This window comes from Giraffa tippelskirchi, chromosome 9 (genome assembly GCF_054371585.1).
Source record: "Giraffa tippelskirchi isolate mGirTip1 chromosome 9, T2T-mGirTip1v1.2.pri, whole genome shotgun sequence".
Classification (NCBI taxonomy): domain Eukaryota; kingdom Metazoa; phylum Chordata; class Mammalia; order Artiodactyla; family Giraffidae; genus Giraffa; species Giraffa tippelskirchi.
In genome coordinates, this window is record NC_137283.1 from 11,870,001 (window position 1) to 11,893,583 (window position 23,583).

Consider the following 23,583-nt stretch of genomic DNA (forward strand, 5'->3'; position numbering starts at 1 on the left):
AGATCATGGCATCTGGTCCCATCACTTCATGGCAAATAGATGGGGAAACAGTGGAAACAGTGGCTGACTTTAGTTTTTGGGGCTCCAAAATCACTGCAGATGGTGACTGCAGCCATGAAATTAAAAGACACTTGTTCCTTGGAAGAAAAGCTATGACCAACCTAGACAGCATATTAAAAAGCAGAGATATTACTTTGCTGACAAAGGTCCATCTAGTCAAAGCTATAGTTTTTCCAGTAGTCATGTATGGATGTGAGAGTCGGACTATAAAGAAAGCTGAGCGCCAAACAATTGATGCTTTTGAACTGTGGTGTTGGAGAAGACTCTTGAGAGTCCCTTTGACTGCAAGATCCAACCAGTCCATCCTAAAGGAAATCGGTCCTGAATATTCACTGGAAGGACTCATGCTGAAGCTGAAACTCCAATACTTTGGCCACCTGATGCGAAGAACTGACTCATTTGAAAAGACCCTGATGCTGGGAAAGATTGAGAGCAGGAGGAGAAGGGGACAACAGAGGATGAGACGGTTGGATGGCATCACTGATGTGATGCACATAAGTTTGAGTAAGTTCAGGAGTTGGTGATGGACAGGGAAGCCTGGCGTGCAGCAGTCCATGGCATGCAAAGAGTTAGACACAACTGAGCAACTGAATTGAACTGAGAGGAACGGGTATAATGAATAAAAGGGGTGAACTGTACGGTGATGGATGGTAACTAGACTTGTGATCAGCATCCACACTCCTTCCATGAGAGCTGATTCCACTCCATGTTTGCAATTTCTACCTACCACCTGTATGACTATTACTATTTTTATTTAAATCAAGTCAATTTTTAATTTTAAATATATATATTTTAAAAATCTTTACACATTAAAAATTAATAATACTTGCCATAAATAGAAAGTAATCCTTAAAGCAATACAGCGAAGACAACATGATGTGATTAGACTTTAAACATGATAAACGGGATAAAGACTGTGGCTCACAGACCCAGAATGGTCTGGCCCTGCCCACTCCAGCTGCCTGTTCCTTCTTTCTTCCCCTTGCCCTTTGCACTCTGGCCACAACATCTCTCTTTCTGTCCTTAGTGCTCTCAATGCCTCGTGTGGCCACAAGGTATTTGCACATGCTGTCCTCTCTGATTCCCCCCTACACCCTCTTCCTCAGCCTCTTAGCTCACTTAAACTCCTTCCAGCCTGTCAAATATCAGTGCAAGAAATTTCCTTACTTCACAGACCTCCCTGATTGGGCCAGATTCTCCCACTCTCAGGCCTTAGAGTACCATGAGTCTCCCCTTAGCACTTATTCCAAGGGCAGTTTTCCATTCATTTAAAGGATAGATTAACATCTGTCTTTTCCTCTGGATTCCATAAATCCCACAACAGCTATGACCACTCCTGGTTTTGCTCACCAGTGAATTTTCAGAATGGTGCTTGTTACATTGTAGGCACTCAATGGTATTTGTTGAGTAAATGAGTGGATGAATGAATGAGTGAATGAATGATTCTTGGATTTTTGAGATATAAAGTAGTAAAGTCCTGTAATTCCCTGGGCATGTAACTTTTCCTCATTCAACTTCTGTTTCTGGTTTGATAATGAGGCATGGGAGACATTGCAAGCTTGCTCCAGTGAGGTCAGAACTGCTTCCTGGGACCACAGAGGCACAGCAGGGCATACGGCTCACAACTTTTGAGAATCAGAGCTTTCTGAACCTTATAGTCCTCCAGACACTGCTATTTCCATGTCCATTTTCTGCAAACATCTGCCATGTCATTCACATGAGACCACGGCAGGCAGGGACTTCGACACATAAAAATAAATATATACCTAATAAAGTTTTAAATGGACTTCCATGAATCTTTTAATCTTCACCCTTCATAAGACACCTCTTTGCCAATTCTGCATAGTATTCCTCCAAAATCTCTTCTAACTTTGTTTCTCCATCTCCATTGCTAGCCCTATCTCTGGCATTTGGACCATCACAATAGATCCCTCCAGCCCTTGTCTTTTCTAATCAATCTCTACATCATCAAAAATTCATATATGGGCAGGTTGCCTCTTAGCTGAGAAAGCCAAAATCTCCCAATTCCCTACAAAATTCTTCAAGAATTCCCCAGCAAACATTTCAGATCCTCCTCAGCATGGCCCTAACCTCACCATTCAGCCTCCTTCCTTAACAAGAAAGCTATACTGTGGTCACTCTGAGATTTGACCTAGGCCTGCAGCATGCCAGTAGCCTACTTCCAGAAGCAAAGTGGTTTTTAAAACATCTTTCCAGGAAAGGAAGTTAATGGGTGAGCAGTGCAACAAAATAACCAGAATCAGTGCAAGCAACTGTGTACAGTGATCTCAGTCATTAGCAGAAGTCAGGAGTGATAGCTACTACACAAGAGCCCAGGCAGGTCACTTCCCTTTCAAAGTATGCAGTATGGAGACTACAAATTGAATATTGCAAGAAAGGCAAGAGGACAAGGAGAAACATGTGAGAGGCTTCAAGTGTCTCTGAAGGCAAGAGAGACTTGGGAGATTTTTCAAGTTTCCAGTAGGTGGCTGTGTCTAGCAGGAAGGAGCTCATGGATGAGTCAAGTCAGACCCAGAATCTTGTCCTCAGCTTTAATGGATCAGAAATAGCTTATCTATTTAACAAAATAGTCATGAACACTATCCCAGGCAGCCTCTTCCCAATATCAGGATTTCAGAGAAGCCAAATTAATAACCAGAACTTTACTCACTAGGGGTAGAAGTGAACCAAAGGGGATCAGGTAATTGTAAACATATTGTTTATAACCAAAACCTATATAAAGCCTGACATTTCTGATGCAGTGGAGAGCTGGTTTGCCTAGAACCCAGGGTGAGATAGGCCAGAATGTCAGACACAGTGCCTTACTCCCTTGGCTGCAGGTGAACAACTTTGAAATGGTTTGTCACCAAGTCTTCCTTTGTCTACCCTCTCTGTGGACTTCCATCCTTCTGCCTACATCTGTTTTCGTACGTCATAGTTTCCAAGGTTACAGTTCATTTTATGTGGCTTCCTATCTTCCTCATTTGGAAAAACCCTAATTTCATCAACCTCAAGGCTTCTCTGGGGTTGCACTTTTCACCTATTATGGAAATTCTTATTATCCAGGAATGTCACTTCCTGGCCTGATGGCAAATGCAAACAGTGCAATCGTCTCCCCTTGCACTTTAATTACATTTCCAAGAAGCAGTTCAGAAAATAGACCTGGAAAATGGCTTGAAGTTGGCTCCAACAGGAAGTAGAGCTCTATCAGCTGAGAAGGACTGAAAAAGCAGTAACATTGAAAACCAGGGGGAGCCAGTGCCTCCTGTGGCCGTGTCCTTAGAAGTTGGTCTTCAGTTTGTCTTCTGCCCTCTTCATCTGTGTCCTCTGGAAAAGGCAGCAGGCCATCTGACTTTGACAAATTTTTGAGGTCAAGTGCCACAGTGGCAGTGCCAAGACAAAGAAGGAGGGAACAGGGCAATCCATAGGCAGAATTCCAGTCCAAAACCCAGGAGGGACGGAGAAGTGGCCCCATTCAACTTCAGACTTTCAAGTGAGGGGGATGAATCTGACAGGAAAAGTGAGGTGGCATTAATTCAGAGTCATGAGAACAAGCATAATTCAAAAATAGAGACTGAGGCCAACACCAGGCCCTGTTTAGAGTTATTAGGGCCCCAAAGTCAAACAAGTACTCATGGGGAAATAGTAGTCCTGTTGCCTGTTCTGTCGGGATCACACCTGGATCAGCTCAGGGTGCAGAATTCCTGGAACTTTTAATAAGTATAAACAACATTTTCCACAGAGCAAGAAGAAATTAGCTTCACTTTCAACAAAGTGCATAAATTGTCCTGGCCCATGAAGCATCATTTTTCTTAATGGTTTAATGGTCCCGGGTAAACAGTAGGTGAGCCCCTGACTTAAAGGGAAAAGTCTGAGTATGTGTAATACAGGCCCTTGGAGTTAATAAAAGGGGCGGGGAACTGATTCAAAGCTGCTACTCCTACGTGAACCTAAAGGCAGATGAAAGAACCTTGTGGATTGTTCTACTGGAACAAACTTAAAGAAAGGTTTCAATGATCAAGGGAATCAGCAGAAATACTGTGGCATTATATGGTTACCTAAAATGTGCCATGCTACACAATGACATACTTTAGGTAACAAGCATTGAGCACCTTTAGGTAACAAGCCATCCATATATCTTCTTTAGAGAAAAGTCTGTTTAGGTATTCTGCCCACTTTTTGATTGGGTTGTTTGTTTTTCTGGTACTGAGCTGCTTGTATATTTTGGAAATTAATCCTTTTGTCAGTTGTTTCATTTGATATTATTTTCTCCCATTCTGAAGGTTGTCTTTTCACCTTGTTTCCTTTGCTGTGCAAAAGCTTTTAAGTTTAATTAGGTCCCATTTATTTTTGTTTTTATTTCCATTATTCTAGGAGGTGGGTCAAAAAGGATCATGCTATGATTTATGTCATACAGTGTTCTACCTCTGTTTTCTTCAAAAAGTTTTATAGTTTCTGGTCTTACATTTAGCTCTTTAATCCATTTCAAGTTTATCTTTGTGTATGGTGTTAGGAAGTGTTCTAATTTCATTCTTTTACATGTAGTTAGTTGTTCAGTTCTTCCAGCACCTCTTATTGAAGAGACTATCTTTTCCCCATTGTATATTCTTGCTTTCTTTGTCAAAGATAAGGTGCCCATAGGTGGATGGATTTATCTCTGGGTTTTCTATCTTGTTCCATTGGTCTGTCCTTCTGTTTTTGTGCCAGTACCATACTATCTCAATGACTGTAGCTTTGTGGCATAGTCTGAAATCAGGTAAGTTGATTCCTCCAGCTCCATTCTTCTTTCTCAAGGTTGCTTTGGCTATTTGGGGGCTTTTTGTTTACATACAAATTGTGGGATTTTTTGTTCTAGTTCTGTGAAAAATGCCATTGGTAATTTGATAGGGATTGCATTGAATCTGTAGATTGCTTTTGGTAGTACAGTCATTTTCACAACATTGATTCTTCCGACCCAGGAGCATGGAATATCCCTCCATCTGTTTATGCCATCTTTGATTTCTTTCATCAGTGTCTTATACTTTTCTGTATACATGTCTTCTGTTTTCTTCAGTTCAGTTCAGTCGCTCAGTCATGTCCAACTCTTTGCGACCCCCTGGACTGCAGCATGCCAGGTTTCCCCATCCATCACCAGCTCCCGGAGCTTACTCAAACTCATGTCCATCACATCAGTGATGCCATCCAACCATCTCATCCTCTGTCATCCCCTTCTCCTCCCACCTTCAATCTTTCCCAGCATCAGGGTCTTTTCAAATGAGTCACTTCTTCACCTCAGGTGGCCAAAGTGTTGGAGTTTCAGCTTCAACATCAGTCCTTCCAATGAATATTCAGGACTGATTTCCTTTAGGATGGACAGCTTGGATCTCCTTGCAGTCCAAGGGACTCTCAAGAATCTTCTTCAACACCACAGTTCAAAAGCATCAATTCTTTGGTGCTCAGCTTTCTTTATAGTCCAACTCTCACATCCATACATGACTACTAGAAAAACTATAGCTTTGACTAGATGGGCCTTTGTTGGTAAAGTCATGTCTCTGCTTTTTAATATGATGTCTAATTTGGTCATAGCTTTTCTTCAAAGGAACAAGCGTATTTTAATTTCATGACTGCAGTCACCATCTGCAGTGATTTTGGAGCCCCCCAAAATAAAGTCTGTCACTGTTTCCATTGTTTCCCCTTCTATTTGCCATGAAGTGATGGGACTGGATGCCATGATCTTAGTTTTCTGAATGTTGAGTTTTAAGCCAACTTTTCCACTCTCCTCTTTCACTTTCATCAAGAGGCTCTTTAGTTCTTCTTCACTTTCTGCCATAAGGGTGGTGTCATCTTTGTATCTGAGGTTATTGATATTTTTCCCAGCAATCTTGATTTCAGCTTGTGCTTCATCCAGCTGGCATTTTGCATGATGTACTCTGCATATAAGTTAAATAAGCAGGGTGACAATATACAGCCTTGACATACTCCTTTTCCTATTTGGAACCAGTCTGTTATTCTGCGCCCAGTTCTAACTGTTGCTTCCTGACCTGCATATAGGTTTCTCAAGAGGCGGGTCAGGTGTTCTGGTAATCCCATCTCTCTCAGAATTTTCCACAGTTTATTGTGAGCCACACAGTCAAAGGCTTTGGCATAGTCAATAAAGCAGAAATAGATGTTTTTCTGGAACTCTCTTGCTATTTCGATGATCCAGTGTATGTTGGTAATTTGATCTCTGGTTCCTCTACTTTTTCTAAATCCAGCTTGAACATCTGGACGTTCACAGTTCACGTACTGTTGAAGCCTGGTTTGAAGAATTTTGAGCATTACTTTGCTAGCGTGTGAGATGAGTGTAATTGTGTGGTAGTTTGAACATTCTTTGGCATTGCCTTATCTTCTTAGATAGGTTTATTCCTAGGTATTTTATTCTTTTTGTTGCAGTGGTAAATGGGATTGATCCCTTAATTTCTCTGATTTTTCATTGTTAGTATATAGGAATGCAAGTGATTTCTCTGTATTGATTTTGTATCCCGCAACTTGACTAAATTCACTGATTAGTTCTAGCAATTTTCTGATAGTATCTTTAGGGTTTTCTATGTACAGTATCATGTCATCTGCAAATAGTGAGAGTTTTACTTCTTCCATACCGATCTGGATTCCTTTCGTTTCTTTCTCTTCTCTGATTGCTGTAGCTCCTTTGTCCCACTTGTTTGTGGTAACCATGTGGCTCTTGTAGACTGTGGGTCTGTGGCCCCTGGATTAGATGGTGTCAGTGATTTCTCCTCAACCTTGAGAGTTGCTGTTCTTTGCTCCATGTCAACCTGCCCAGAGTGGTCAGGGCATTCATCAATATTTAGGTCTCAAGCAAAGGGTCCAGGATGTTGGGCTCCCTCAGTTGAGGACTTCTAAGAAGCAGGAACATTGGGGATGGTCACTGTTCATGAATGGTCATTGTGTTCAGGAAGGTCATTGTGCCCTATGACATAGAGTTTCAGTGGACACTGGGCCCTCTGCAGCCCGCCCTCCCTGTGCCAGGGGCTTGAGTCTCACTTGAATGGAGAAGGGAAGTAATGGAGACATGAACAAGGAAATTCTGAAACCCCCAGGGATGGCGCCAGGACAAACGATGACCCACCCACCCTAGGAGCAAGACAAGGTAATTACTTAACCTCTCTGTGCCTCAGTTTCCTCACCTATAAGTTAAAAATAGCTCCTACCTCTAGGGGATTGTGAGAAACAGAGTAAGAAGCCCTTTGGGTTACCAAGGACTCGATTATCTAGTCCTTTGGCCATCATGACTCACCACTGGTTTCAGGAAAGAACAATCTATCTCTATTTTAAAAACAAAACCTGGAGAAGGAAATGGCAACCCATTCCAGTATTCTTGCCTGGAAAAGTCCATGGACAGAGGAGCCTGGAGGGCTGCAGTCCATAAGGTTACATAATTGAGCATATGCATGCACGCATGAGGGTGGAGGGAGATGGGTTGGTAACAATAAACTGATAGACCTAAAAAAAAAAAAATGCTTTCCGCTTAAGCTAAGCTTGTATTGTATTTTACCCACCAGAAAGTTAGACAGAAATTACTTAGAGATAAAATTCCACATTACAAGTCTTTCAGTTCTATGTGCTTTTTCAAATGTTCTCTTTCTAAATGGGCCTCTGGTGAAGATAATGATTGGTTCATTGATTTGTTCCCAGGAGAATTGGGTAAAATGAAGTCCTGTTCATCACATTTTTAATTATTTTTTGTCTGATTACTTTGGAAAGGCTTCTACATCAGTTATCCTTCTCCAAGCTCTCCCTCTTTACCCTCGCCTGTGATCCCTCAACTCTCAGGCCATAGGAGGAATCACAGAGTGGTATTGCTCTATGAGGTCCTTTTCAATAAGATTTCTCTCAGACCACACTCTCCAAGTTGGGTTTACTCTTTCTTCAACTGAGGTCCCTCCACTGGGGCAGGTGCTATGTCCAGCTGGAGACCAGTATATTCAGAGCTGCCTGTTATCTGCCTCTTAAAATTTGTCTTCAATCAAATGAACCTTCCCTCAACCTCCATCTTCCCATAATTGCTATTTTTAAATTTTATTTATTTATTTATTTATTTGGGGGCTGTGCTGGGTCTTCCTTGCTGCTTATGAACTTTCTCTAGTTGCAGCGAGCAGGGGCTATTCTTCATTGTGGTGCACAGGCTTCTCATTGCAGAGGCCTCTCTTATTGTGGAGCACAGGCTGTAGGCACATGAGCTTCAGTAGTTATGGCACATGAGTTTAGTGGTTGCAGCTTGCGGGCTCTAGAGCACCAGCTTCAGTAGTTCTGGTGCATGGGCTTAGCTGCTCCATCACATGTGGAATCTTCCTGGACCAGGGATCAAATCCACATTCCATGCATTGGCAGATGGATTCTTATACCCTGCACCACCAGGGAAGTCCCCATAACTGCTGTTTTAAATAGGAAAAAGTTGGTTCCTGCTGCTTGCAACCTAAGAACCCTAGCTCCAATATGGTACCTCAGTGGTGAGAACAAGGGAATAAATGTTAAAAGGGAAGTGTTTATATCTGAATTTGAAAATGGTGACAGCAGAGCATTAAACCAAGCATGATCCCTCCTAGATGAAGGTTCCAGTGTGACTGTACAGATCCCACACACGTGAAGCCAGCCTTGCCTGCTTGTTACTTCCCCTAAGTGTATAGCCCCAATGCCTGCCATTGACATTTATGCAGCCAGTCTCCCTATATGTCCCCTCCAGCCCTGGGCAGAGCCACACAGGACCCCAAAGGAACAATATTCTTCCTTCCTCATCTTACTATCTCTCTCTCTTACTCTCTGAGCCTAGAACATTTGATCTTCCCGCCATCACCACACACCCCCATCCAGGCACATGTCCTGGTCTCCATCCTCAATGTTTCTGGCCTATCCTATGCCTCTTCTGTACAGTTCTCTTCCTGTCTTGGGCAGCAGTGGTATCCTTGCAGCTCATGCCTGACCTCTTAAATCACCTTCCAGTCTTTTCCTGTCTTGGGTGATCCTCACACACTCCTCTCACCTTAGCCTACCTCTACTCCATCTCTCACCACCGTTTGCAAGGCCTTTCCCCATTTTTCTCTCTGTTGTCACCAAGTTTCCACCACACAAAAGAGTTCTGTCTGCATCTTGGCAATATTTCAATCCCTTATCATAATCCTGTACAGAGCTGTATAGGACAGTTACATTTTAAAGATATTTTATACAAAAAGATACATACACCCCTTTGTTCATAGCAGCACTATTCACAGTAGCCAAGGCATGGAAACAACCTACTGTCCATTGACAGATGAATGGATAAAGAAGACGTGGTATATATATACATATATATATATATACACAATGGATGTTACTCAGTCACAAAAAATAATGAAGTAATGCCATTTGCAGCATGATGGATGGACCTACAGATTGCTATACTAAGTGAAGTTAAGTCAGAAAGATAAAAAAAAATGCTGTATGATATCACTTATGTGTGGAGTCTAAAATACAGCACAAACAAACCTGTCTCCTAGACAGAAACAGACTCACAAACATAGAGAACAGACTTGTGGTTGCCAAGGGAAGGGTTGAGGGAGGGATGAACTGGGAGTTTGGGGAGTTAGTAGATCATTGACTCAATGGACATGAGTTCGAGCAAAGTCTGTGAGATAGTGAAGGACAGGGAAGCCTGGTGTACTGCAGTACATGGGGTCGCAAAGAGTTGGAACCAAAGCAACTTAGTGACTAAACAACAAAAAAGATGCCAACTATTGCATATAGAATGGATAAACAACAAGGTCCTACTATATAGCACAGGGATCTATATTTAATGTCCTGAGATACACCATAATGGAAAAGAAAATAAAAAAGAATGTATATCTGTGTATAAGAGAATCACTTTGCTATACAGCAGAAATTAACACAACCTCAGAAATCAACTATATTTCAGTAAAAAATTTTAAAAAAGATATTTTACAAGTGACAAAAGATACCTAAACATTTATAATATATATCTTTATCAATGAGAAAACAGAAATTTGGATGGGTGAGATAACTTTTCCAAGGTCACACAGCTAGTTAGTGGCAAAGCCAAGGCAGGATGCTAGCACCTACTGACTTCATGAACAACTCCTGTGTCATTAGGGATTCACGGAGTCATAAAGGAATGAGGACATAAAGGAATAAGACAATATTTGTGGTTTTCAAAAACAACAGCTACATATTCTTCAGCACTAGTAGGAGGTAGGGTCTGTGCTCCTTCCCTTGTGACTGCTTTGACCAACAGACTGGAGTAGAAGAGATATTAGGTCTTCAGAGGTCTGCCTGGGGACTTCCCTGTTGGTCCAGTGGCTAAGACTCTGTGCTCCCAATGCAGGGGGCCCAGGTTTGATCCCTAGTCAGGGAACTAGATCCCACATGCCCCAACTAAGAGTTTGAATGCTGCAACTAAAGAGTTCACATACCACAACTAAGACCCACCACAGCCAAATAAATAAAATTTGGATTTCCCCCCCAAAAAAACAAATATAAAAAATAAAAGATCTGCCTGGTTCTCTTGGGAGGTTCATTCTGGGGAAAGCCAGCCTCCATAGAGGAGTATCAAATACCCTAGGACTGTCATGCTAGAGAAGACACATGTGGTGCACTGCTCTACAGAACCAGCTGAGTTCCCAACTGACAGGCAGCATCAGCTAAAGGCCGTGTGATGAGCAATCCTGGATGTCCAGCCACTTGAACCCTCAGAAGACTCTAGCCTCCAGCAGTAAAGTGACTCCCTGCTATATGTCTTCCCAGCTGAGGCCCCAGACATCATGGAACAGACAAGCCATCCTCAGTGTTGCCCTGCCTGAATTCCTGACCCACAGGCTCTGTGAACATAATAAAATGGTTTTGGGGGTGATTTGCTATGTAGCAGTAAATGGAACAGACATATACAACTCGTGCATCTGTCCAGTGATATTTAAGTCATTAATTTCACATGACTTCCTCTAACAGCTTTTCAGAATTCTCTTAGCAGGCACTGAGAAGGTGCCACTTTCGGGGAATGTGCTTAGAGAGAACAGAGCTCCCCCGCCTCCTCATCCATACTCCTCATTCCAGTGAGGTCTGCTTTCTGAAAGTAGAGAGGTGGGGGTATTAACTCCAGTGTCATATTAACCTCTCTTTAGTTCCATTCCTCCTCTCTCAAGTGAGAGATGGAGAGTAATTCATGGATCTGCTGGACGATCCAGGAAAGTGAAGCTGTGAATCTGCTCTAGGAATGCTTTGGCGTACTCTAAGGATAATCATGGAGGCCACCTCTGAAGGCCTAGCCTGTTTCTCCCTCTGCCCACTCCAGAGCCCCTCCTTTTGCCTTCATGTCTGGTAGATACTGTCTGACTCTGCTGAAATAACTTTCTCAGCCCAAGCTATTAGCTCTACAGAGCCTCACACAGCTGCCATCCTTCCCCTCTTGTTTGCACCTTTCCAATAAAAGCACTGCCTCTTTTGATTACAGGAGAATTCTCCACTCTAATTGACTTCCAGGCATTAAAGTTTTACTGAGATGATCTCAGAGGCTCCCTGGGGAGAGGAGAAGTGCCGAGCATCACAGCCCTTAGGGCCCTGATGCTAGCAGAGAGTTTCTAAAACCGTTTGCTCTAAATTTTGGCAAAGCACCTTCTGGTGAATATAAAGAGCAGCTCAAAGCAATGGCAGCTGGGTCCCAAGCTCCCTGACTTCTCACTGACCTCTGCAACATCTGGCAGAGCAGGACACAGACCTGGAGATCCTTGAAGCTGTATCCCTGCCTACCTCTGTTCATGGTGTTGCCTCTGCAGAGACACAGAGAAGTGAGAGGCATGGCAACTGCCCTAGACAGGTCAGCAATGCACAGGCACACATGACTCATGCTGAGACAATATAGTACCCATGTGAGGCAATATAATAAGGTGCCAAATTCGGTGGCATCATCATCACTAAAAGAGGTAAGTTGGAGGAGGAGACAGGAGCAGGAATTAAGGATGATTGAGGAAGGTTTCCTAATAGAAAGGGACAAAAAAGTTAGGCCTTTGGGAACAATGGTAATAGTAAACAACTACATATTACTTGTGTGTGTGTGTGCACTCAGTCATGTCTGACCCTTTGCGACACCATGAATTGTAGCCCACCAGGCTCCTCGGTCCATGGAATTCTTCAGGCAAGAATACTGGAGTGGGTAACCATTTCCTCCTTCAGGGGATCTTTCCAACCCAGGGATCGAACCCGAGTCTCTTGTGTCTCCTGCATCGGCAGGCAGATTCTCTACCACAGTGCCACTACTTGTTTGGTGCCAAATCCTGCCACGTGGCCTTCAACGTATTTATTTCTCATTAACAACCTTTTGAGACAGATTCTGGTTTTAATGCCTTTTCTTAAAGATTTTTTTTTAATGTGGACCATTTTTAAAGTCTTTATTGAATTTGTTACAATACTCCTCCTGTTTTACCTTTGGGTTTTTTTTGACAACGAGGTATGTGGGATCCTAGCAACCCAACCAGGGATTGACAGCACTGGAAGGCAAAGTCTCAACCACTGGACCACCAGGGAAGTCCCTAAGGCCCTTTTAATAGATTGGAAAATCATGGCAGGAAAAGCCCGCGTAACTCAGCTAGAGTCAGAACTAGTAAACAAGAGAGCCAGACTGCAGAACCAGAAAGTCTGACTGAGATTCTGTGTTTTTCTGTACTGTGCTGCCTTTCAAGGCATTTATGCCAGGAGAGGAAGAGGAAGAGAAAGGCCTTCCAAGCAGGAAACACTATAGACAAAAAGGCACAGAGTTGGGACTGTGCTCTCTGTCCAAAGGCCAATCATCTTTCCTCTATCTCCTGGGGAAAAAAAAAGAAATAAATCACATATACAGTTTTTATATGCTTAGAAAATTTCTGGAATAACAGCCAAAAAATTTAACAGTGATTACCTCTTACAAATGGAAATAGAGGAGAGGGGAGAAATGGGAAGAGAATCCTTACTTTTTATTTTATACTCTCCAAATGTTAGAAAATTTTGCCTCTGATCACTTAGACGATTCCATACTGTTTTGTAAAAAAAAAAAAAAAAAATGAACAAAAGAGACTCTTCTCTCATTGTCCCCACAATTTCTCTAGGGAATAGCTGCTAAGAGGACAAGCAGATGAAGTCAGAGCCAGTCCCTGGGCTATAGGAGTGTGCTCCGAAGATAAGCCTCTGCATCCTGCCCTCCACCCAGAGGGAGGTGTGGACCCACCCTCCTGCCAGTAAGAGGGTCCAACCGACAGGCCCAGGATGCCAGGCTCCCCCCAACCCTCTTCTCTCTTCTCTGAGCTTCCATGGCTTTCCACTCACACCATGTGTTTGCAGAGATCCCCAAGAAAGCTGCAGACCCATGTTTTGCCATTTTATTGAACTTAGGACTTTTAAAAACTGAGAAATTCCATATAAACATCAAGATTTCTTTCTTCTTTTGACCAAATCAGAAGATCTGGAAATTATAGGCCTGTTTTCTCACTGGGCTCCTGGAAGCTGAGTTGAGGCTTCTGTCCCTTTTGAGATGACACAAGCTGTTTGCCTCTTTGTTGTTGTTCAGTCACTAAGTCATGTCTGACTCTTTGCAACCCAATGAACTGCAGTGTGCCAGGCTTCCCTGTCCTTCGCCATCTCCCAGAGTTTGTTCATACTCATGTCCATTGAGTCAGTGATGCTATCTAACCATCTTATCCTCTGCTGACCCCTTCTCCTCTTGTACCCAATCTTTCCCAGCATCAGGGTCTTTTCCAATGAGTCAGCTCTTTGCATCAGGTGGCCAAAGTATTGGAGCTTCAGCTTCAGCATCAGTCCTTCCAGTGAATATCCAGGGTTTATTCCCTTTAGGATTGACTGGTTTGATTTCCTGGCTGTCCAAGGGACTCTCAAGAGTCTTCTCCAGCACCACAATTCGAAGCATCAATTCTTTGGCACCCAGCCTTCTTTATGGTCCAATTTTCACATCCGTACACGACCACAGGAAAGACCATAGCTTTGACTATATGGACCTTGGTCAGCAAAGTGATGTCTCTGCTTTTTAATATGTTGTCTAGGTTTGTCACAGCTTACCTTTCAAGGAGCAAGCATCTTTTAATTTTATGTCTGCAGTCACCATCTGCAGTGATTTTGGAGCCCAAGAAAATAAAATCTGTTACAGCTTCCACTTATTCCCCATCCATTTGCCATGAAGTGATGGGACCAGATGCCATGATCTTAGCTTTCTGAATGCTGAGTTTTAAGTCAGCTTTTTCACTATCCTCTTTCACCTTCATCAAGAAGCTCTTTAGTTCCTCTTCAATTTCTGCCATTAGAGTGGTATCATCTTCATATCTGAGGTTGTTGATATTTCTCCTGGCAATCTTGATTCCAGCCTGTGCTTCATCCAGCCCAGCATTTTGCATGATGTACTCTGCATATAAGTTAAATAAGCAGGGTGACAATATGCTCCTTGATGTACTCCTTTCCCAATTTTGAACCAGTCCGCTGTTTCATGTCTGGTTCTACCTGTTGCTTTCTACCCTGCATACAGGTTTCACAGGACACAGGTAAGGTGCTCTGGTATTCCGATCTCTTTAGGAATTTTCCACAGTTTGTTGGGATCCACGCTGTCAAAGGCTTTAGCATAGTCAATGAAGCAGAAGAGCTTTTTTGGAATTCCCTTGCTTTTTCCATGGGCTTACCTGGTAGCTCAGATGGTAAAGAATCCACCTGCAATGCAGGAGACCTGGGTTTGGTTCCTGGGTTAGGAAGATCGTCTGGAGGAGTGCATGTAAACCCACTCCACAAGCAATGGCAATTTGATCTCTGGTTCCTCCTTACCACTCTACATTCTCACATATAAGTCCACTGTCATTTATACGCATCCATGCAATTGCTTTCTTATAAGTAACAAGCTCCCTCAGATGCATCCCCTGCTCAGTCCTGGTATGCAGCCAGATTTGCAGTCTGTGGTTTAGACTGAAAAATAATCTCCAGTTATTTCACAGTTCTGTTCCCCCCAAGATCCTTGAGTGCAGGAACCAAGTCCAACACAGCCTTTTCATTTCAAACATCCTCTCACAGTGAAGCTTTTCCCTGAGAGCCTGATGAACTGATTTATCATAGTTAAGATACAGAATAAAGACCTGGATTGCAATCCATCCAAAACTGGCTGTGGCCAAATCATTCATGTACCTCAATGTTCAATCCTCAAGAATGGGTTGTGCCTGGAAACATGGATAGAAATACACTGCTCTCCCCTCAGCCTGTAGTTTACTGCAGAGGTTACTTTAAGAGAATTCACTTAAATGGGAAGCAACATTTTAGAGCAATGAGTGTATGTGGGGGTGGGGAGTAAGTTTGGGCTTCATCTTAAAAGGAACTAAAACTTATGATAGTAAATTTATTTTATCTTATATTTAATCACATTTTGATCATATCAGCAAAAAAAATCGACTAATTTCTTAAAACACAAAAATGAATCAAGATTTGTTTGGGGCATGTTTTTTCTGGAAAAATATTATATGACAGCAAAATATGACATCAATCATTTCTTATTTGACTTTCACAGAAAGGTTTTTTAAAAGGGAAATTTTGTAAAATAGTCAAGGGCTTCATCACTTTTTCCCAGGACCTCTCCAAATCCTTTGAATTTCCAGTCATTTCCTCCTGAGGCCCCTATTATTATCTTTGTTGATTTGCTTTTTCTCAGTTGTAACCAAACTCTGCCAGACTCTCATTTCTTGGAGGTTTTCCAACAATTGTTGAATCAGTCCTCCATCATCACTTTCTTTATCTTAGTGAAACCCTGCATCTTTCGCAAGATTGGCAATTTCACTTTGCAGCTGGTACGCACAGTAAACACAGTGACATTCTGACACTAAAGTTTGGTGTGGGGTAGAGGCTATGTTAAGCCAGAAGGAGGTGTGAATGGGGACTAGCTTTTTAAGGATCAATTTGTTCGTGAACATTTCATGTTGGGATGACCTTTATTTCCCAACTTGTAATTATGGGTACTCCAGTAATAAGAACCCTGATAATGAAGTTCCCTTGCACTTAAAAACACGAATTAACATTGCAGGTTCAGGTGAAAGGACTCCACTGGGAGAAGTGTGATGAGTCTACTACTGGTGAAGGTGGTCAACTGTAAACCATGTGATGCTGGCTGAGGGACTGACTAAGGTCCCTCCAGCCTCTGGCTTCCAGACCCAGTGTGTTTAAACCCTAAAGGTGTGGTCAACACCTAAAACTAAAATAACTGAAAAAAAACACAAATATCTGCTTTGTGACTACTGCCACCTACTGAAATTAAGCTTCATTTCCAATTTTATTACTGTCATCAACACTATAACTGACTCTAGGGTGCAGTGCATTGCAGCCTATCACTTGGATAGGTTAGCTTAGCTCTAAAGAGATCAGAGATGCTTTGCAAGGTCCTGCAAGGTTTAAAACCCCTTCCTCCTGTTGGGAGTTTGTTGGGAGATTCTGGATTTGCATCTGGTTTGGTCTGGACTGAGTGAAGTTTGGCTCTACAAGTCTTCCAGTCGTGTGTAGTAATTGGGAAATTCATTCCTGGAATATGTTTCCTTCTTTCATGTCTGACTTTGCATACAGTCGGACACTGACTTCGCACAGTTCTTTATACTGTTCTCCCTCAAGATCAAATTCCAACGTCCCTTCTAGAAAAGCTTTCTCAACCTCCCCCAAGTTTTTCTCCCTTTCTTCTGTGTTTCAGATAAGTTTTACTCAGTTCTTTACAACACTTACCATGTGCAACTTAATTATTTAATAGCTCGTTTCTTCCTCTAGACTAAAGCTTTTCAGGTATAACTGCCATGATTTATCTTGTTAGTATGTGTTTCATTAACTAGTATATTGAAGATACTCACTAAACATTTTTAAATGAATGAATAAATAATATGATCATGCCAAATGGCTCAAGGTTGCATCAGCCTCCTAAATTTGGGAGTTTTATTTGTTTGTCTGTTTGCTTTTGTTGAAGTATAGTTGATTTATAATGTTGTGTTAATTTCTGCTGTACAGCAAAGTGATTCAGTTATACATATATTCTTTTTTTTAAAATTGGAGGATAGTTCATTTACAATGCTGCATTGCTTTCTTCTGTACATCAATATGAATCAGCTATAAGTTTACATATATCTCCTCTCTTTTGAGCCTCCCTCCCATCAATCTTTTTCATATTCTTTTCCATTATGATTTATTACAGGATATTGGCTATAGTTCCTGTGCTATACAGCGGGACCCTCTTGTTTTGGTAGAACTCTTTTGACTCTTTGAACTCTAATCATGTAATTCTGTTAACATAATTTAACTCGTAAACAGCCAATTCTGTTAATGGTAAAAGCTGAAAAAAGAAAAAAGATAATACAGATAGAAGTTTTAGTATATTTTTTCCTGACCTCTAGTTTGAAAACTCCTGCCTGGAAAATCCCATGGACAGAGGAGCCTGGTAGGCTGCAGTCCATGGGGTGTGAAGAGTTGGACACAACTGAGCCACTTCACTTTCACTTTTCACTTTCATGCACTGCAGAAGGAAATGGCAACCCACTCAAGTGTTCTTGCCTGGAGAATCCCAGGGACGGGGGAGCCTGGTGGGCTGCCATCTATGGGGTCGCACAGAGTCGGACATGACTGAGGCGACTTAGCAGCAGCAGCAGCAGTTCGAAAACCTTAACAATAAGCTCCTGCATCAACAGCAGGACCTGTGCCCCTGGAGCCCAACACAGAACATAAAGTTCTAGGAAACGAAACGAATGAAGAGAAATAGACAAAAACAAGTTACCTTAAGAAAAGGTCTTTCAAGTTATCTTATTATTTAGCCCTTATCATATAGATGTGATCTAATTTGTTTAAGACTGACATGGAGCCAGACAAGTTATTTCCATATCTTTCATATCACTTTTTCTGTGGAAAAAAAGAATAGAATCTAGAAAACTAGCATTGATTTGTTCATAAGAGATAGTTTAATCTTACACATCAGAGACCACCGTCACAGTTAAGTTGGGATTTTACATTTTGATTTGAGAAGTGGAAGATTATAAAATGCTGGTTTTCAACTGGGGGAGGGAATGGAAGAGAATCACAAGGGTAGAAATGCTGAGGAAGCGTACCGTAGCTTGAAGAAAAACTACTGTTCACTTAAGAACCACTAACATTTATAAGAAGCAGTGAAAATAGAGTCAAGAGGGTGGTTTGCGGTTCTGGCTTGCCACTTACTCGCCTAACCAAGTCATTTAGTCTCAATTTCCTGTTAAATGCAGAGGGCTGCACTTGATGGTCACTAAGATTCAATTAAGTCTCAAAATTGTTGTATGTTCTACCAATATCCTAAATGGCAAAGTAGGTCAGACTGATCTAGACAAGGAAACATTTTTATCTTTAAAATAGAAATAAAAACATTTTGGAAAAGAAAATAATATTTGACTTGGGCTTTGAAATTTACCAATTAAGTACTATATAATTCTATTTTTGAGTAAAATCAGTGTACTGGATACAGTTCCTTTACATGAAAATACCATGGTGTTTTTATCAAGGCTCTTTGCCAACAGCTTCTCTATTTCATAAAATCTATTTAAGATGCTATTTTCTCTTTCTGATCTCTATGTGGCTAGGAAAAAAGAAGGTATACTTAAGTAATAAGTGATGATACTCATCTCTTACTTTTTCTCATGTTCATTTCTGTGGTCTACTGCAATTATGTTTCTTTACTGAGGATGGCTAAAAATGTACCTGCAGCAAGAGCCTGTAAATCCAAAGTAAATGCTTGATTAGCTGCAATTAGGGGCTTATAAAAATAAATACCAGGTGATAGTTTGCACTATTCACCAAAGAGCATTAATGGAGGAAAGGGAGAGCATACTTTTTTCCTTTTTAAAAATAACCAAATGAGGAAAAGTCATCTTAGAGAAGGCCCCCTTAAATAGACTGCATCATTAATAGTCTTCCAATCCTTTTCCTGGAGCTATAGCAAACTAGTGATCCAGAGGCACATTTCAAAGGCTTAGCACCCACACAATCTTTCACATACATAAAAGTCTGTATGTGCCATAGCTGATCTAGGGAGGAGACACAGCCCCTGCCAGAGATATGCCCAAAGCAGAGAGGAAGAAATTCCTTGGCTTCTTCCTTTCTTTTTTCTGCAGACTCTTAGTAGTGCTGAAACCGACCAAAACCTGACAAGAGAGTTTGGAAAATGTGGGCTCCAGGAGGCAATCCCAGTCAACCAGGGCAAAGCATGAACAAGCACAGAATCAGCATAGCCCCCACACCCTCCCTTATGCTACTCAGCATTCATTCCCATCCTTTAACCCATTCTTAACTCTCTGAAATGACATCATGCTTGTACCTAACACAGAATGGTAGCACAAGTGCCTGACATTAGGCTTTTGACTGTTCAGGCATCCATTTCAAAAGATAACTTAAACAAGCATGTTACCAGTTGTATAACACAGCTACTGGCAAATAAGGAATTAAGGTACCACCACCAATGCAGTTTCTTTCAGAAAGCCCTCAGTAACTTGGATAACTGACCACCTGAGCAACCCCATTTCTTCCACTTTCCTGTACCCCAGTTCCCACTTTTATGCTTTAAAGAGGAAACCCACAACAACACTGTAAATTGACTACCCTCCAATAAAAATTTTAAAAAGCAAAAAGAAATTTAAAGGGGGGCACAGTTCGATAGAGGATGAGATGGTTGGATGGCATCACCAACTCAATGGCATGAGTCTGAATAACCTCCAGGAGTTGGTGATGGACAGGGAAGCCTGGTATGCTGCAGTGCATGGGGTCGCAAAGAGTCGGACATGACTGAGCAACTGAACTGAACTGACAGTTCTTGAGACATTAGCCTACTGTGTTCCTCCTTTGACTGGCAAAGAAATAAAGCTACTCTTTCCTTCTCCTCAAAAAAAAAAAAAAAAAAAAAATGGTGAACCCGTGAAACCCTAATAAAGGGATAATATTCACAAGTGGAAGTTTGAGTACTTTTTTTTTCGACCACCACTTTGAAAACCTTAACAATAAACTGCATTAATAGCGCAGTGCACTAGGCATTAATTCTTTTGAGGTATTCCTTTCCCTGGCAGGTTATTTTCTCACATCTGATCAGTATTCCCGGGAATATTTGAGGAAAACCCTCTATAGGCTCCAGGTTTCTCTCTGAGTGCAATTCTCTCCTCTTCAGAAGCCTATCCTAAGAACTCTTGCTATCTTATTTTCCTCCGGACTCTCAGTTCCTTCTCCTCAATTCAAGGAGTTTCCAGGCTCTGCCTGGGTTCACTTCTTATACCAACACCTGGAAATTCTCTCAAGGAAGGGGTCAATTCCTATCTCTCATCAGGGATCACTGTCCTCTGCTGCCTGATATTGAGTGTCTTAAAAACCACTGTTTAATGTTTTGTCTGTTTTTTAGTTGTCCTAGACTAGAGGTTAAATCCATTTCCTGTTATTTCATCTTGACCTGAATTGGAAATCCTCTCTGTTACCATTTGTCTTAATTTCTTATTTCCATTGCCTGAGCTTAATTTGTTCTTTTTCTAACCTTCTGAGTAGAATGTTTAACTCATATAACATCACTCTGATTTATAATGATATTCTTTTTCATCACAGCTTTAGCCATAATTCATAAATTTTGCCATACAGAGTTTCTCCTATTATTGCTTTCATTCTCTCTGCAGAGAAAAATTTTAAATCCCCAAATGGTTGGGGTATTTATTGTTGGATCATTTACACCATTGTTATTATTAACATGTGGTTTTCCCACATTATGATTAAAGGCTGTGGGGAAGCATATCCCATGGTGGTTAGCAACTTGCATTCTTGAGTCAGAAGGCTGGAGTTTAAATTCCTGCTCTTTTTTCTGCCTATATGACCTTGGGCAGAGTATTTAATCTAAGGTTCAATTTCTTTATTTGTAAAATTGAGATAATGATAACACCTATCTCAGATGGATGCCCCGAGCATTAAATTATAATAATTGAATCCACCTGCCAATGCAGGAGATGCAAGAGATGTGGGTTCAATTCCTGGGTTGGGAAGATCTCTTGGAGAAGGAAATGGCAACCCACTCCAGTATTCCTGCCTGGAAATTTCCATGGACTGGCAGGCTACAGTCCATGGGGTCACAAAGAGTCAGACACAACTGAACAACAAAGCACACACACACAATTCAGGTAAAAACTTTAGCACATAGTAAACATTCAACAAATCTTAGTTAATTTCTATCTAGGGGAATTTATAGAAGATCCTTTGTGGTCAACTTTTAAAGTTTAAGTGGCACTTGCAAGAATTAAAAAATGATGCTCTCCGTAGGCATAAAATTCATTATGGCAGCACATGCTCTTGATCCCAACTCCCTAAGCCCTTGGTCCTCTCTGAATTTGCCTGCAGCTGTAGGGGACAGTGAGCTGACAGTCCCTTCAAGGATCTATACATCTCTGCTTCTCTACTTGAAGGTACTCAGCAGGGTTTGGGACTTCAAGTCCTCAGAGAATGTTCTCAACCAGTTAGGGATGGGTAAAATTGGATAAGTACCGTATCTTTGCTGTCCTGGAAGAATCCCGAGTAACTGAGCTTCAGTTACCCATGGGACAACTTGCTCACTTATGAATCCTGGCTGGGGTTTTCCTCCTTCTTGTTTTACTGTCTTTGCTCTGTTTCTTGTGTTCCTGAGATTACTTCCTAAATAAACCAGCTACACTAAGACCTCACATAGAATCTACCTTCTGCTGGACACAGACTAACATAGACATATATGTATTAGATTATCCTACTAATTGTATTGCTCACGACTTCTAAGTAATGGTTCTCAAACCTCATTTCATATTATAATCAAGTGGAGAAAAAAGGTTTCTAGAAAAAATATCCAGATTTAGTAAAGAGAGACTTTATTCAAAAGGATTACTGGGTTAAAGCTCAGGGAACTTGGGAGAGACTGTTAACCAAAGTTTGGTTAATAAAGAGTGTGTGTGTGTGTGTGTGTGTGTGTGTGTGTAGGTTTCTTTAACTATCCCTGTTTCCCATGAGTACAGGGTCCAGGTAAAATTTAACATTGTCAGGATAAAGCCTGGACTTCAATACTTTCTAGAAGCTCCCTGGGTAATGTATGGATTTCAGTAAGAGACTTGGAAGACACATCAACTAATCAAAATGCATGGACTTTATTCAAATCCTAAGTCAAACAAAACTATTTGTAAAAATGACTTTTATAAAACAATTGGGAATTTTAATACTGAATCTTTGATGAAGTAATTATTGCTATTTTTTAGGTAGTATAATGATATTGTACCTATGAATTTTTAATTTTTTAAAAAAGTGATATTGGCATTTTGGTTATTTTTTTAAAAAGATCTCTTATATTTTAGAGATACTGCCTGGAGGAAATGTTTATAGATTAAACGATACAGTTTCTGGGATTTGTTTCAATATAATATAGAAGGGGAGAAAGGGGGTAGGGAAAGTTGGCCAGGAATTGGTAAATGTCGAAGTTGGGTGGTGGGCCACAAGAGTTCATTAGCTTAGTCTGTCTACTCTTGCATGTTTGAAATAAAAAAGCTTTCCTAAGGAAGTTCCTTGGGCTTCCCAGGTGGTGCTAGTGATAAGGAATCCACCTGCCGATGCAAGAGATGCAGGTTGGATCCCTGGGTCAGGAAGATCCCCTGGAGTAGGAAGTGGCAACCCTTCCTACTCCTGTATTCTTGCCTGGAAAATTCCATGGATATGGGAGCTTGGAGGGCTACTGTCCATGGGGCTGCAAAGAGTCAGTCGTGACTGAGCGACTGAGTACGTACACACAAGGAAGCTCCCTAACTGACCTTAATAGAAGGTCTTGTTGAAAACTGCTATTATAAGCCTTACTTGTTTTTCTGTCTACTCAACTGCCAAGACCTGAAAGAGGTTTGTTAAGGGCTCTGTTCCCATGGCTATTGTATTTCTATCAGTTTCTCCTTGTATTTTATGAATGCTTCATTTATATAATTCATTGTTTTATTAGTTGTCTCAGTAAGGTTTATGAACCTTAGGAAAGGTTCCTTTTCCTCGGGAAAAAGTGTTCATGGCAAAAGTAAAGGAAAAAAACTCAAGCAGTATAAAAAGGTATATACAGTAAAAACTAGATTTCTCTTTCATCTCAGATTTCCAACTCTCAGTCCCTCTCTAGAGTGTCAGACACAATTATTAATCTCCTCTGTCTCTATCAATCCTGGGTGTTCATTGGAAGGACTGATGTTGAAGCTGAAACTCCAATACTTTGGCCACCTCATGTGAAGGGTTGACTCATTGGAAAAGACCCTAATGCTGGGTAGGATTGAGGGCGGGAGGAGAAGGGGACGACAGAGGATGAGATGGTTGGATGGCATCACCGACTCGATGGACATGGGTTTTGGTAGACTCCGGGAGTTGGTGATGGACAGAGAGGCCTGGCGTGCTGCAATTCATGGGGTCGCAAAGAGTCGGACACAACTGAGCGACTGAACTGAACTGAACTGAACTGTCTCTATCAAGGAATAGTCAATGTATATGTGAACACAC

The 23,583-nt window shown here is 41.5% G+C and overlaps 1 protein-coding gene and 1 long non-coding RNA gene across 2 annotated transcripts in view; one reads left to right on the forward strand and one right to left on the reverse strand.

Moving 5' to 3' along the window:
• The window catches only part of SCN11A (sodium voltage-gated channel alpha subunit 11), a 133,222-nt gene that overhangs the window by 100,351 nt on the left and 9,288 nt on the right, over positions 1 to 23,583 (reverse strand). The window lies entirely within an intron of this gene.
• On the forward strand, positions 7,063 to 10,936 carry LOC145520619 (uncharacterized). The gene is made up of 2 exons (XR_014064641.1): positions 7,063 to 7,186; positions 10,693 to 10,936. It is a non-coding gene; the product is annotated as an uncharacterized LOC145520619 (long non-coding RNA).